The sequence below is a fragment of the Corvus moneduloides genome, chromosome 7 (genome assembly GCF_009650955.1).
Source record: "Corvus moneduloides isolate bCorMon1 chromosome 7, bCorMon1.pri, whole genome shotgun sequence".
In the NCBI taxonomy this organism is placed as follows: Eukaryota; Metazoa; Chordata; class Aves; order Passeriformes; family Corvidae; genus Corvus; species Corvus moneduloides.
The window spans coordinates 25,842,050-25,856,734 of NC_045482.1; positions in this window are offsets into that span (position 1 = coordinate 25,842,050).

A 14,685-nucleotide genomic window follows, 5' to 3' on the forward strand; every position below is an offset into this window, starting at 1 on the left:
GAGGGACATTAGGTAATATCTGGACAAACCCAAAGCAGCTTTGGCTCAGATTTACAATGTTATTCAAGCACTTCCCTCCCACTGATTTCCGAAGGCAATGGGGACAGATTGACTAGGCTCTAGGGACCACCACCACTTATTCTTTTTACTGAGGGGATGCTTTGGAGCAGATAGGTTGCACAGTATCTACCTGCTCAAATCCTGACCAGTCTTAGTGATAAACACTGTGACAATGAGCCTAGGGGAGCAGAGATAGTTCTAATCATGAACAGATGCCAAACTGACAGTGTTTTGGCCTATTAAAACCTGTACTTGGACTTGCAGACTTAAGGGTTGTGAAGCCATTAATACTCCTCTTAATTCAACTCAAATATTAAGATTTAGATCTTAATATAAGATCTATGTATGTTCTTGAGTTGATAGAATAGAGTAGGGGGGGTGCAGGGTGATGCTGGGTCCAAACCTGGCAGCTGGGTTAGGTGCAAGTGCCCCAAGTACAGGCAGGTGTGGAAAGTAGGCTGTAGCAGGACATTGGTGCTTGTTGGAAACATTTACAATAGCCTAGTTTAAACATGGAACTGAACTGCCTCTATAAACCTAAGTACATCATTCATTAGGTGTGTCTTCTGCATATCTTTTGAATGCTGAAGACATCTTTGCATGCTATAAATAATTATTGATGTTTCACATAAGACACACTAACCATACTCCAGGACCGAGGTGTTATTGATTTAGCCATTATTTTTCACATTTCTTCTTTACCTTTAGAAGATTTGCTGCTCACTGCATTTTACAATTATTACATTCTGGAATTTTAAATGCTCCCAGAAACATACCTGCCTTTCAGATAATAAAACAACAGAATAGTGCATTAGATAAGATACCTGGTTTTGTTTTTAATCTCAGGTTTATGTCTTAATTTTATCATATTTTGATATAAAACAAAGTGAATCGTAATATATAAATACAATCTCTCTGGCCATAAGTCTCTAGGGAGGAAGATTCCATCTTCACCAGAACCTCGTGCTAGGTTCTATTTTACAATAGTGACCAGAGAAGCTGCAGAGAAATAATGTAGCAACAGCTATCATGAAAGATATTGCCACCTTTCTCCTGCCATTGTCCCACACACTTTGGATTCAGTATAATCTCTTTACCAGAGAATGAGCCCCACCTGCAGTTACACACACCACTGAGTGTCCAAGAAAGTGAAATTGCAAGCACTTAATATAAACAGCACCTTCAATCATTGAAAAATATCAAGCTTTTAGTAGGGTTTGTGAAGAACAGGAAGCAGTTCTTCACTTCCCAAGAGATAAGCAGGTATGTGCTTTCACATGTGCAATGTAACTGTGAATGGGTTTCTCAATATATCTACGATATACATGTGCTTACTGCAAAGATTAAGAAAGAGTGAATGTTAAGTTGCTGCTTTTTCTGTCTTGTCTACAGATTCACTCTATTATCCTACTTTAACAGTTTATCTTCACACTGACCCCATTTTTTATTTCTATAAATTGGGAATACTAGTATTTACCAGCATATGGTTTTGGAGATACCTGTAGTCAGTACAAAATCACCTGGAAATAATGTAAGTAGGACAACATATGAGTTGTGTAGATATTAATTTGGATTTCTTGGTTGAGCATGGCCAAGAACAACACTCAGGTTTTTGAACACTATTCTGTGCTCACACATGGCAAGGATGTAGAGTGAAAAAAAAATGATGGAATTGGAGTGCCGTGTGACCTTTTTTATTCTTTCTCTGGGCTTTAATTTCTCTGCCTTTCACAAGGAATTCTGGCATTTTCCTCAAACTTTAAGTGAATTTTGAGGTCTTAGAAGAAAGGAAGAGTGCTACAAAAAACCCCACACTGTGTAAAAAGTATAGCTTGCAGCTAATCTTGAGGACATTTAAAGTCAGGTTTCTTCATGTTCTTTTAAAGAGTAAGAACAGTGGTTCAGTTTTGGAGCCATAAATTGTCATAGAACTCATGTGTTTTTACCTGTCCATATTTGTGACTCCATATAATACTATATCTAATAATATACTCCACGTGTAACAAGGAATAGTTGATAGGCAGGCAATAGAATTGCTCCTATGCTTTATTTTCTCCCAGTTTGCTCTTCTATTCTTCGCTTTTGTGTTTAGTTTTGAGCAATTTATGTGACCTCTGATTTGATGCAGGCAGAAAAAAAATAATTGGACTTTATCCCCACTGGTCACCAAGACAGTGTCCAAGTGCTTAATGGAAACATAAAAATATCAATCTCATTTAACAATAAGCATTGTCCTCCCCTTCTCCCTATCTTCATTGCGGTATTCCAGAGGATATTGGCATCTGAAAAGAGCTCAGTGCTGAATTAACTGGGTCACACTGTGACCTGTACTGCACAGATGTTACCTTTTAATGGCTTCTAGCATTTACTGCCATAGCAGGCTGGGAGGAGGAGGGTAGGAAACACGTATGCAATAATTATATTGCTTATTTGCATGAACAGTGTCTTTTTAAACAAAAAGACAATTTTTGGTTTTGTCTTTTCCTTTAACAAAATCTTAACAAAGTACTTGCGACCCCAAAAAAATCAAGTATCTTTCAGTTCCCATATCAGAAAGCTGAACTTATTTTCTACCAGGTTTCTAGAAAAAACCAGTAGAAATTCCTGGAAAAATGTGACTTCTAGTAGATTTTCAACATTAATATGAAACTCATTTAACAAGCAGATCTCATTATTATTAATATCTTCTATGAGGGGAAGTGGGGGGCCAGGCACTGATCTCTGGTGATCACCTATAAGACATGAGGGAATGGCACGAAGCTGATTCAGAGGAGGTTTGGACTGGATATTAGGAAAAGGTTCTTCACCCAGGGGGTGGCTGAGCACTGGAACAGCTCCCCAGGGAAGTGGGCATAGCACCAGCCTGACAGAGTTCAAGAAGCATTTGGACAACACTGCCTGGCACATGGTGTGACTCCTGGGGTGCCCTGTGCAGGGCTGGGAGTTGGATTCAATGATCCTTGTGGGTCCCTCCCAGCTGAGGAGATTCTATGATTCTAAATATGTTTTCACAAGCAGGGTAAATAAGCATGTCCACACTAAAATCAGAGGAACTGTGATGGTTGTCAACAATGAAAAACTTGCCTTGGAAAATATCAGCACAAGGTATTTAAACAAGTTAATTGTTTGGCTTATTTTTTTCCCTCCACTGATATAGTCTCTTCTCAGAGTCCATTTATTCAAGCTGGGATCAGCAGATAATTCCTCCTGAGCCGCTAAAGATAACTTTCTGTTAAACAACTCACGTTAGTGGTATTATTTTAATAACCTAATGATTAGTTCATTCCATTCTTAATCTGTTCCATATGCAACAGGTTAGTCTACTTTGGCTTTAAGCAGCATAATTCAAATTTCAGTCTCCAAATTTTAGTTTCAGTTATCTCTAATCAATATCAGTTTTAATGATTACTGTTTCTAAAGTGTACCATAATCATGTTTTCTGTCCTGATTTGACGTCCATTTTCTCCAAGTATGTAAATAATTACTTAGATTTTGTACACAATATATGGTATAACCTCAATGCATATACTGGCCCATTTATTTTGATAATTACCTACATTTCCCAAACTGAGCCATTCAGTTACTCTTATTTGTAACACAGGAGGTCTGAGGAAGAGATGAGATATGAATACGAACCCGCATTTTTCATTTAGGTTCTTAACTACGAAAGCATCTTTTCCAAATGGTACTATAAGATACATACTTGGAGATCTAAACACATTTACATAAAACTGTGAGAAAGAATACTTTTTCACCTTCCAGGAAAAACAGGTTGCAAGAGCTTTCTTAGTGTCCCCTAACCATCACAAATGTATTTTCCTGATTTGAGAGCAAGAAGCATGAGATAAGACAAATGTGTAATTACTTCTTGACCCACTCTTCTGGGTTATACATTTTCATGAGGTGCCATGATTCATTATTTGCATTGATATGTACAGAAGGATGGGGCTGCTTAGTTGATATTCATTTATTCAACAGTCTGTAATCTATATTTAATGGAGTACCAGACTGTGGCATAATAAACCGTTTAAAAAGATAGCTGCTGCTTACACAGGGGTTATTGCTTGCATAACCTGTACTTATTTTTCACTACAAAACTAAAAGAGCAAAGCATAATTCACACAAGAAAATGAAGTTAACATTTAATGGCTTGAAAAATGATAGTGTACCATAATGCTGTGCAATACTCTGAACACTTATAAAACAAAACAAGGGAGCAAAAAAAAAAAAATACAAATAAAAAGGCATTAACTGTGCACTGTGAAATATGGGCACCAAAGCAAAACAATGCATTCTAGTTTGCCACCTGCTTAGCAGGACCACTCAAAGATTGCTAATTAATCTGAAACAAGTCACTGAGCACACACAAATACTTACAGTGGCACAAACGCTCAAAATTTTTTGTTACATTTTTTTCTTACATTTGTTACATTTCTGTTCCTTATGTTTTCCTCCATGGAAATAGAAGCCTTCACATCATACATAAAGGGCTGTTTGCTCTGTGTATAGCCATAGAAGCTATTGACAAACATGATTGCCTCTAGAAAGATGTCTTACTGTAGGTCAGATATCATCCAGATTCATTAAAATGAAAAGTCTGATTTTCAAACTGATGGCAGAATGATGGAGGTGTGCCCTGGTAACCAGGATCAGTGAGGAAACTTCAAAGCAGTTGTTGGGATGATGGTAGTAAGCCCCAAATTTTGGGGTGCTTACAAGTCTGACACCTTTGACTATTTCTGTAATATCAGGGGTTTCCAAGTCATCTCTTGTTGGACTTCCCAGTCAGCTTAGCTTCTAAAAACAAATGCTATTTCAGTCAGTGTCTGTAGCCCTGCAGAATTCTGAAGTTCCTCAGACTGGGAAATATGACTTTTGTTCTTGGTGAAAACTTGACAGGGACATGTTCTTACATATGCTGGAAGTTACAGAGTGACAGCAGCAGCAGAGTGTGGGTTCAGGAAGTTCAGCTATTCCTCCTTTGGGAAGGCATGGAGTCCACAGCACCACCCTCCACTGAGACACCACTGGAGGGACCTAAAAACCAAACCAACAGATAGAAATGTCGGCAGAAAACCACATCTGTGGCCATGTCCTGCTGGCATATGGAGGTGAGTTCACCTACAGTGATTTGATGGGAAACGTTCACCTTCCAGGCAGCAGAAAATGATTTTCTTTTAAGTGTGGTGACTTCTGTTTCAGACAAAAAAACCCCCCACATAGTCTTCTTAGATGAATGTCAAAAGAAAAAAAACCAAAACAGTTAAAATAAAAAAAAAGAAAAGAACACTCTTAAGGGCATTAGACATATAATTAAATTGGTGGCTAAAGGATTTCAAGTGCCAATTAGGTGTCATTGTAGGGTTGAAGAAATTGGAGAAGTTTTTTTAATCCTTGAATTTAAGAAGCTTTTTCTGCTTGTAATGCTATCACATTGTATAATTCAGTGAGTAAACGTGATATACATAGAAAATTAATGAACATGCCTTGTTGCCTTTTTAAGCTCCTTTTCCCTGTGTATGTCTATTGAAGAACTTTTCTATTTTAGTGTCTTTGCTTGCTCTCTTCTGGGACTTGCATAAACACCACAGAAAGCTGACACCTGGGAATCCTTGCAGTTGCCTTAAGGGCAATTAGCTATAAAAGATAGGGCTAAAAGCTAATTGCTCTGGTTTAGCTCTTAAAGTGCAGGTGAAGTTTGCTGAGAAATGAAAGTTGAAGGGGAGAAAGGCCAGTTAAAAACTTCGCTCTTGGGTTTAACTGGAGCTTTTAGGACTGAAAACTTCTGCCAATTCAGCAGCAAATCTCATGTTCTGTTGTCTGCTGGGATGAGGTCCTGAGTTTTCACTTTTTTGTTTACGTTCTTGGGGATATTTTGTGCCTTTCATTCCCTTGTCAGGAAGCTGACAGAGAGTGAAAGGGGAAACAGCATCAAAAATGTGATGGGACTGGAAGGAAGAAAAAAATCTAGACTGTCAGTGCTTCTAGAGCTGCTGTGGCTGCAGAGTGTACTGGGGTTTAAGTGGGGTGTATGATGGCAACCGGTGGAGCCAGCAAAAGGAATTTGTGATGTTCTTCATTTGGCTTGATAATTAAAGTCAATTCACTATCTTCCCAGGTACTTTTTACATTAGATATGTTGTACAAAATGGATGTTTAGGAAAGATTTGAGGCTGATTCTATGTATTTGAATTTGGGTGTGGAAGGAGTGCAATGGAAAATTATAAAATAGCTGTTGTATTCTGAACAGTCAACTCACTAGGAGAGGAAATGCCTTCCCATCTCAAAATCTCTGAGTGCTCAAATAATTTTCCTGTCATGACTAAAGATTTTTAAAATGTTCAGTCTGAAACAAACACACAAAAGGCTTGTTTCAGTGTCTCTAAAACATCCTGTTTCAATCACTTTATGGGTGTTTTTGACTCTACTATTTGAAAACAAAATTGAGACAAAACCTTTTCTTCTATTCATTTTGAAATGTCAAGAAATGTTGTATGAATAATGAGTGAAGGAAGGAAATCACAAGGTCTGGATTCACAAATCTGCCTAAATTACCCAGTTCTACAAATAGCACTGATAATGCAACGTGTGTCTCCAAAAAGCTCCCAGCTGGCTCAATTTCCATGAATTAGACCTAGATTTACTGACAATCATTTACTGACAATGTTGAACAAACTGTAGTTTGCTCCCTCATACTTCAAAAAGATGTCTTGGTATAAAGTATATATCCCAGAAATGGCAGGGTGCCTGTGTTTGCCATCTCCCTCTCCACCAACAAGATGGGTGTATTTTGTTCCCTGGTATTTATCCAGCTGCAGAAGGTCTGCCAAAAAGAGCCCGTTCCATGCACCTTTTTCTGTCCCTTAGTTTCTTGCTTTCTGATTGAGAGAAGTTATTTGACCTCTCCTGCCACCATGTCCTTTGAGACTGACATGAAATTGTGCTTAGCAGTTTGGACAGGAGGGGAGAATTAGGAAGGGAAGAGTCCAGGCACGTTCTCATGACCTAAGCAGATCTGTTATATTTCCTTTCCTAAGACTGAGGCAATCTAGCCGTTGGAGACCCTATTTTACATTTGCTAAATTTATATCCTTGCTGTAATGAAAGATAAGACAAAGTTTAGCAATAAGGTTACCCAAAAATGGTTAACAATTTGGGAGGTTTGGACCCAGATACAGCAAATTGACTTGACGAGTGTCTGCAAACCACTTCCTACTGAAAAATGGAGAGAGGTCAGGTCTTGACATGCCCTGGAGAAGGATGCTCTGGGACAGGTAGATATATGACTTGCTACAGAAAGTAGAAATTTGTGGATTTGACATATGTGCTGTGGAAGGGTAGGGTATTAATTTTTTATGTTCAGATACAAATGTGAATGAGTATAATTGAGGCAAGGTTGTCACACTGCTTGAATGGAAATCCAGAAATAGTTTGTCCAGACTTCAGAGCTCACTGTTGAGACTAGTAAATTGCTGGTGCCAACCTTCCCAGACCAGTCAAGTGGAATTTAAAGGTGAGATATTGTTTTATCTCCAGTTTAATGTAAAAAAAACCCCAAAACCACCTTCTTCTACTCATTAGCATTTCCATATTTTCCAGCAAATCAAGATTACTTTGATAGCTGTGGGCAAGAAAACTCTCAGATGAAATACATTTTAGGCTAGTAGTTAGAGCATGCATTCAGGGAGTGGGGTTCAAACCCATGCAAGGGAAGGACAAATTAGGGTTAGGGTTCCTCTGCTCCACACAGCAACTGTAGCCCCAGGATAATGGCTGGAGAGGCACCACTGCTGTCTCCTCTCTCTTCCACATCAGACCAGAGAACTGCTTACCTAAGAACTGTGTTGGTTCCCAAAGGCCATTTAGCTGAATGAGAAGTGAAGATGGCAGCTTATGTTTTATCTAAAAGTTTAACTTTGTGGCTCCTCATCTTAAATACTCTGCCAGTTCCTGGCAGTGCTAAAAATGGGCACAGAAATCATCAGAGACATTTAAAATGTATGAAGATAAGTGCCTCAAGGATCAGAAGTGGCAGAATTTTCATAGGTCTCCCTTTAAGATTGGGTTGTTTTGCTGGTTTTTCATGTATTTGAGTGTATTTTCTTGGTAAGTGCATTTTTCTAAGATAAAGCTGAGTAAGGCTGGTAAAATCAGCTCCTCGTGTTCAGCACTAGGGAAGACCTATTGCCTGCAGAAGCAGCCAGCTGCAGCAGGGAAAGGACCAAGGCTTCCTGGCTTGCTAGGCTGACCCTGAAGCCTAGCATGACTAGGTCTGTCTGCTGCTCCAGGAGCAGGTGGGGGCTGAAAATGAACCAGAGAGACAAGTAACAGGGGAAAAACATCAGGGCATGAAAAGGAAAGGCTTGCTACTTTGAAAACACCATTTCCCTAAATAATTGAGTTCCCTCTCCACATGCATGCTTGTTCCATATGCTCAAAGTTTAAGCTATGTATTTGCTTCTTTTTATTACTTCTCTGTTATCAGTACAAACATGTAATCTTGGGCTTACTTCTAAGTGTATATTTGTCTTCAGTTTTTACGCTCTGTAATTCCCAAGGAAATCAGTTCCGGATATCTTGCATTGAAAAACTGTGCGAACTCTGCAGGCTAGAGGAGTTTTAAAACTGTAGGCAATGATGGTAATCCTTTGTGTAGTTACGCTGATGTAAAGCCTGAGTAATTTTAATGTAGCAAAAAGAAGCATTAGGGTTGCTATTCTCAGGAGGATGCTCACTAATTATTTCTAGATAAGGTGGTGGGAATAATTAGTGCTTGATATTGGAAAGAGCATTCAATGTAATTTGTGTCCACATAATAATACCAACATCTACTTCTGTTCAGCTTCTATTATCACTTTTTTCTTCTTCCTTTTTAAATTGAGGAGGTACAAGAAAGCCTACTAAAAATACATGAAGTGAACTGTACATGTGTCTTTTTGAACACTGCAGATGCGTATCAGGCAATGAGGTTTATAATATGAATGGATTTGTGTGGCAGACACCACTGGTAGTTGGATCACTGTGGCAGAGGGGATGGTGCTGAGTTTGAACTGAACTCGGTGATGGCACTCAGTGCCTGAACAGAGGCTACACAGAACAGGCTGACACACTCACTGCTCTTCAAGGCAAGCAGGGAAAGAGACACAGTTTGTGCTGACAGAGAGGTGCTTGATTTCCCATGTTGATCTAAAGCTATAGCTTAGTTCTGATCAGTTAAGAATTACTCATAATACTCTCTAAAAATCAAAATTCTGCTCCAAATGAAACCTCTGTGTTTCCAGGTTGGTTCCCTTTCCACAGGGAGCCTAGTGAAGTGCAGGATATTTCGCCTTTTCTTGGAGCATACTGAGGTAATTTGTGCCTGGAGGTATCAGGAATATGTTTCTCATAACATCCACAGAAGAATGTGGAGATTAAAGTTGTCCTAAGTGTAAACATTTTATTCTGAGTAGTTGTCTGAAATTATTAGGATTTTTTTACATTTTTCTTTTAGTTTGAGGAAATTCTTCAAATCCTGTTCTCTTCCTGGAAACTGCTGACTCCCAACAGTGCCTTGCACACTAACACCTTTTCTTTTAGAATTATTTTAGCCAATGAGTTCTTGGCTGTAGGACCTTACCCTGGCAGCGTGCCTATTTTGTGCTTTTTCCTCTATAAATCTGGTTTTCAGTACAGATTTGGGCTTTGTCAACCCAACCCTGATACACTGTTTCAGCTGGCATTACTATGCACCTTTAAAGATAGCTGTGTGCTGGCACTGAGGAACACTCTGGTATTAGAGCTGTTTTGTTGTCACAACAGTAGTGACCTCATGGCATTTCGCCTGTAATTTCTTTTACAGAATCCCTGGTATCTTCAAGTTTAAGCGTTGTGTAATGTCATCAGGCCTCCGGGTGATGCTCCCACTCAGCCATCAGGGATCATCTGGAGACCATCCCTTTCATTCCCTGCAGTCACCATGAGATGGCAGTTGTCACTTGCTGGACTTGTTTCACTCCATTTGAACCACAATGACTCAAAGCTTGTTGATCCTTGGAGACACTGAGCTTTCCAGCTCCGCTGTTCGCTGTTCGCAGCATGCAAGTGTGAAACTTTACAAGTGACTTTTAAAGGCAGCCAAGGAATGTGTGAGACAGATTGTTAGGGGAAAAAAACCCCCAAAAACAAAACAACAAGCCAACATTATTTAATTTGATGATGCAGAGCTTTATGCCAAAATAAGGCATGTGTTTGCTGTTAGCAATCAAAGAGGTTTAGCAATGAAAAGTGTCATTTTGTTTATGGGATTTTACAAGCAGGGTTTCCCTAGGGAAATTAATTTGGCCCTCTGGAATGCTGCCCTCCTCCATGTCACTTTCCCTGCAGCCCCAGCATTTTTTTACCACAAAGCTTTATATTAGCTTTTGGTTAGATAGAACCCAGAGGGAGGGATGTGGGTGCAGTACATTGCTTCTCTAACTCCACATTGCATTGTAAACCCATGGCAGGTCTCCAGCATTTTCATAGTGCTCCCTAATAAATCATCAGACCCAGATCCTGGGCTGCAGCTAATAAGCTACCATCTAGAGAGCTGGGTTTTATTTTGTCCTTTCAATAAAATCCCAGAGCACAAACCCAAGCTTTTTAAAATAGTGGTCCCCAAACATAGCCTGGAGGCAGTCTAAATAATTTAGATTCTTCTTCATCTCTGTATTCTGTGGAAAAAAAGAAGCCTGGAAATTCTCAACTTATTTCTTAATAACAGATTTCTCCAATTTGTGTCTCCATTCTCTAGCCGCATTTTCAGCATTTTCAGCTGCACAAGTTATTCTCTTCTTTTCATGAAGTGAACGTCCCATAATTTTTTCCAGTATGTGTTTTCCAACAGCTGCTCCCTTCCATCACATATGTAGTCAAATTATATACATGCATAAGTACATTGCTTCTTAGTGATTTTCTGTCTTTTGTGGAAATCAGTAGTACCTTATATTTATAGCTTGCAAATTTTACCATCTAATTTTCAATGCAACTTTCTGTCTAAAATCATGAGAGGGTACTATAGTTATAAAACATTATCACCATCAATAATTTAAAAATAATCATTAAATGATGCCTTAGGTTCATTATATCCTGGGGGTTCAAGAAAAGGAAAGTGATAAACACGTGTAGAATTGCTGTGTTTTCAGCCATTTTCTTGCCATGCCAAGTCCTTGAGCCATGGAAGTGATCTTTACACTGTCAGCTATCCTGATCTACAGGATTGATAATGGAGGATGAAATTGTATTTTCCAATGCTTAGTTTACTCCTCTTTGAAATGAGTCCCCAATTTGTCTAGGCTAGAAGGGACTGAGATGTATATCTCTGGGTTCTTGTATAACAGGATATTAAATTTCACCCTTGTAACAGACAATTTCAGAGCATAAAGGAAGATTTGGTTGAGGAGGCATCAAATCCTGGCTCTGAAGAGGTGATGAAGGCTTTCCTCAAGAGTTTCTCAGTCAATCTCTGTGTCAAGCATGCGTGTAGCAAATTTCTCAGTCTTACATGTGTGATTCGGTTTCCAGACTCTGGTTACGCCTTTCACCAAAAGATTAAAGGGTTCTTTATGCACCATACCTCCTCTCTTTGAACATACATATTTCAACCAAGTTGTCTTTCACTCTTCTTTTCTGATTAGTTAAGCAGATTGAGTTTTCTGAATCCCACAGTCAAGAATTTATTTCCAGTCTTAGAAGAAATTTCTGAAAGTCACTTTATACCTTTCTAGTATTGTTCTTCTCTTCTGATTTATCCTTGCTCTTCAGCATGCTAAAAAAGAAGAAAAAAAAGAAAAAAAGAAGAAAAAAAATAGAGGTATTTTGCAATTGCCTGGTAAGAAGTTGTTTAGTGACCAAACTTTTCCAACCAAAGCCTATGAGGGAAAATCTCACATTCTCCCTTAGAGTCCATGAAGGGAGACAATGGTAAACAAAGTTCTCAAACTAGCAAAATCAGTCATCTTAGAAGGGGAAGACTAAATGTTTTTCCTTTTCCATTTAAAATTATGGCATAGACTTAACAAAAAAAGAACTATTTTAATGGAAAAATAGCAATCCATTCCAGAATAAGCAGGGTCTCATGTCTGTCTGTCTATAGTGAGTTCCTTAGTCTCAATGGGAGAGGGTGAAATATATTTTTCCAATGTGTCTTAATTACTTCCCATTATATCATGTGTCTGTTTCTCTCTTTATGGGGCAGAATTTTCTCAAGGTTATCTGATGCACCAGTGTTTCCTTTGCCATTCAGAAAAGGGTGGAAAGAACAGTACAGAGCACAAGACTGGTAGATTGGTAGCTCTAGGGCAGTACAGACTGATTAACATAGGAACGTTAGAGAAGAACTGTGTGCTGTTCAAGAATTTGTAGGAGTCTGGATAGAAAAAAAATAGGGAAAAAAAAAGTAAGTAAAGTTTTGGATGGGAAGGATATTATCCTGTCTCTCATGAGCATTTCCTTTGCAGGAGTCTCTGCCCTGATTGGGAAGTAGAAATTAGAATCCTGGGCAGAAAATTAAGGTGAATAAAGAACTTGGGAGGAAAAGAAACACAAATCCAACGAATCAAAAGATCTTCACTCTGACAAATTTTCTAGAATATCTCTGCGAATACTGGATAAAAAACCAGAAGCATAATGTGGGATATCAGAATTTGTTTTCTTCTAAGAGGAGAAGGTGGATATTTTACTAGAAGTCTTTTTTTCCCCCTAAATCTGCCTTTAGCAACCCAAAACTTTGTTACAGCCAAGAGCATTACATGTTTATATATATATATGTACAGGCTTTTGATATAGCTTTAAGGACACCTTAGTCTTTTTTCTCCCTCCCTTCCCTTTCCATCTCTTTCCTACCTGTTTGGTTTAGCAGTTCTGTTTCTCTTCCAGCAATTATGTATTATGCATGCACAATTCAGCAAAGCTAACAAGAGTTCTGCAGCACACTATCTTTGCACATAAGTACTCCTCTTGGAAACATAAAATCAGATTGCAATTGTTTAATAACAACTGCTTTTGTAATAACAAAAGAAATTAGACTCCGTGAGACGTATTTTTCTGGGGACATAAGCCCTGTAGATACTGTGTTGGATTTTTATTAACCTCATGATTCTTTGGTTATACACAGAAAAATATTTAAAAGAGTTATTTGTTTTGCCTGGAAATTGTCCTTTCCTATGTGTTCAATGCTCAGTATAAGTTCCCAGTTTGGTTAATGTTGCACTTGCTTGATTTATACTACTGGGTTTGCTTATATAGGTAGGCATATTTCTTAACAACCTACAAACTAAAGTCTTAAAATACTAGAGCTCTGCTAACATTTTTAATGCAATGAAAATGTCTTGGGTTTAGAGAGGATATTTTTCAGAACTTGTAGCAGGAATTACACTGTTTGGATTTTGTTTGTAACTCCCAAATCTCTAATTTTGGTATTCTAAATGTACTGGACAGGCAATTGTTCCCTTAAATTGAGAATTTCTGGGCATGTGTGATTGTTAAATGTGAAATAGCTTTCTTATGAAATAATAAAAGGAGAATCTCAACTATGGTGAGCGTTTAGGTACCAATAAAACATTTACAGGAATGTCAGTGCTGGTGGTTGCTGGCTCAGAAATTCATTGATGGATGGAAAAGAGGACACACCTTTTGTCTTCAAGGTATGCAAACCTAACATTTGCCTTCTGGCAGGTATTTCTGACTTACAGGACAATTCCTGGTTTTGGGGGAAAAGCAGAAGAAACAAAAAACTCACTCCAGCAATCTCTTCCCTCTTTTTTTGATCACTGTTTGGACTTTAAAGGTGGAATGGAAGAGGAAGGAGGAGGTGCACATCTGTACAGGCAATAAAGAGTCCAAAAACTCTTACCACATTCCTGTATAAAATAGAAACCAACCACTGAGATGTGAGAAGATGAGAAAAATAACTACAGTGAAAATATAATTCTTTATCCGTTAACAGTCAGTCCAACAATACAGACAAGACACAAAGACATTTACAAAATCTTATGGTGGAATTTTTCATTTCTACAGATTTTTTTTCCTTTTTAAAACCTGACAAACTTATTAAGAATAAAATATTTCATTTAATATCTCCAAGTTGCAGAATCTGCACTTTAAGTTGAATTTTTTCTTCATTTTCTTAACTAAAAATGTTTTTCATCTGAAGCCAAACTCCTACAACATCAGCAAAGCAAGGAGAAAAGCCCAGAATCCTACTTTGACAGTGTGTCTGTTTCTTCATATTGTATTTGAAACAGCTCTGATCTACGAATAGGCTTTGACTTTGTGAGGAACGGAGATGGGACCTGGGGTAACACACGCTCTATTTCTGGGCTGGCTGATGACAGCAGAGCTTGGTGAATGACAGAACTGGAGCCGGGAGGGTATCACACACACGGCAGCAGCTGTCACGGGCTCCTCACTGCGAGTGCATGCAGGGGACTTCAAAAGCTGGAGTTCTCCAGGGATTCCTTGAACTCACCTTTGTTTTTCCTTTTGTTGTTGTTGTTGCTCTTTCCCCATTCTTGACTCTCTGCCTGGTTTTTCTGTATTGCTACCTCTTCTTCTCATCCCTTCTGAGTCAAATTGGGAAGCTGTGAATATCTCCATGTCTTGTGT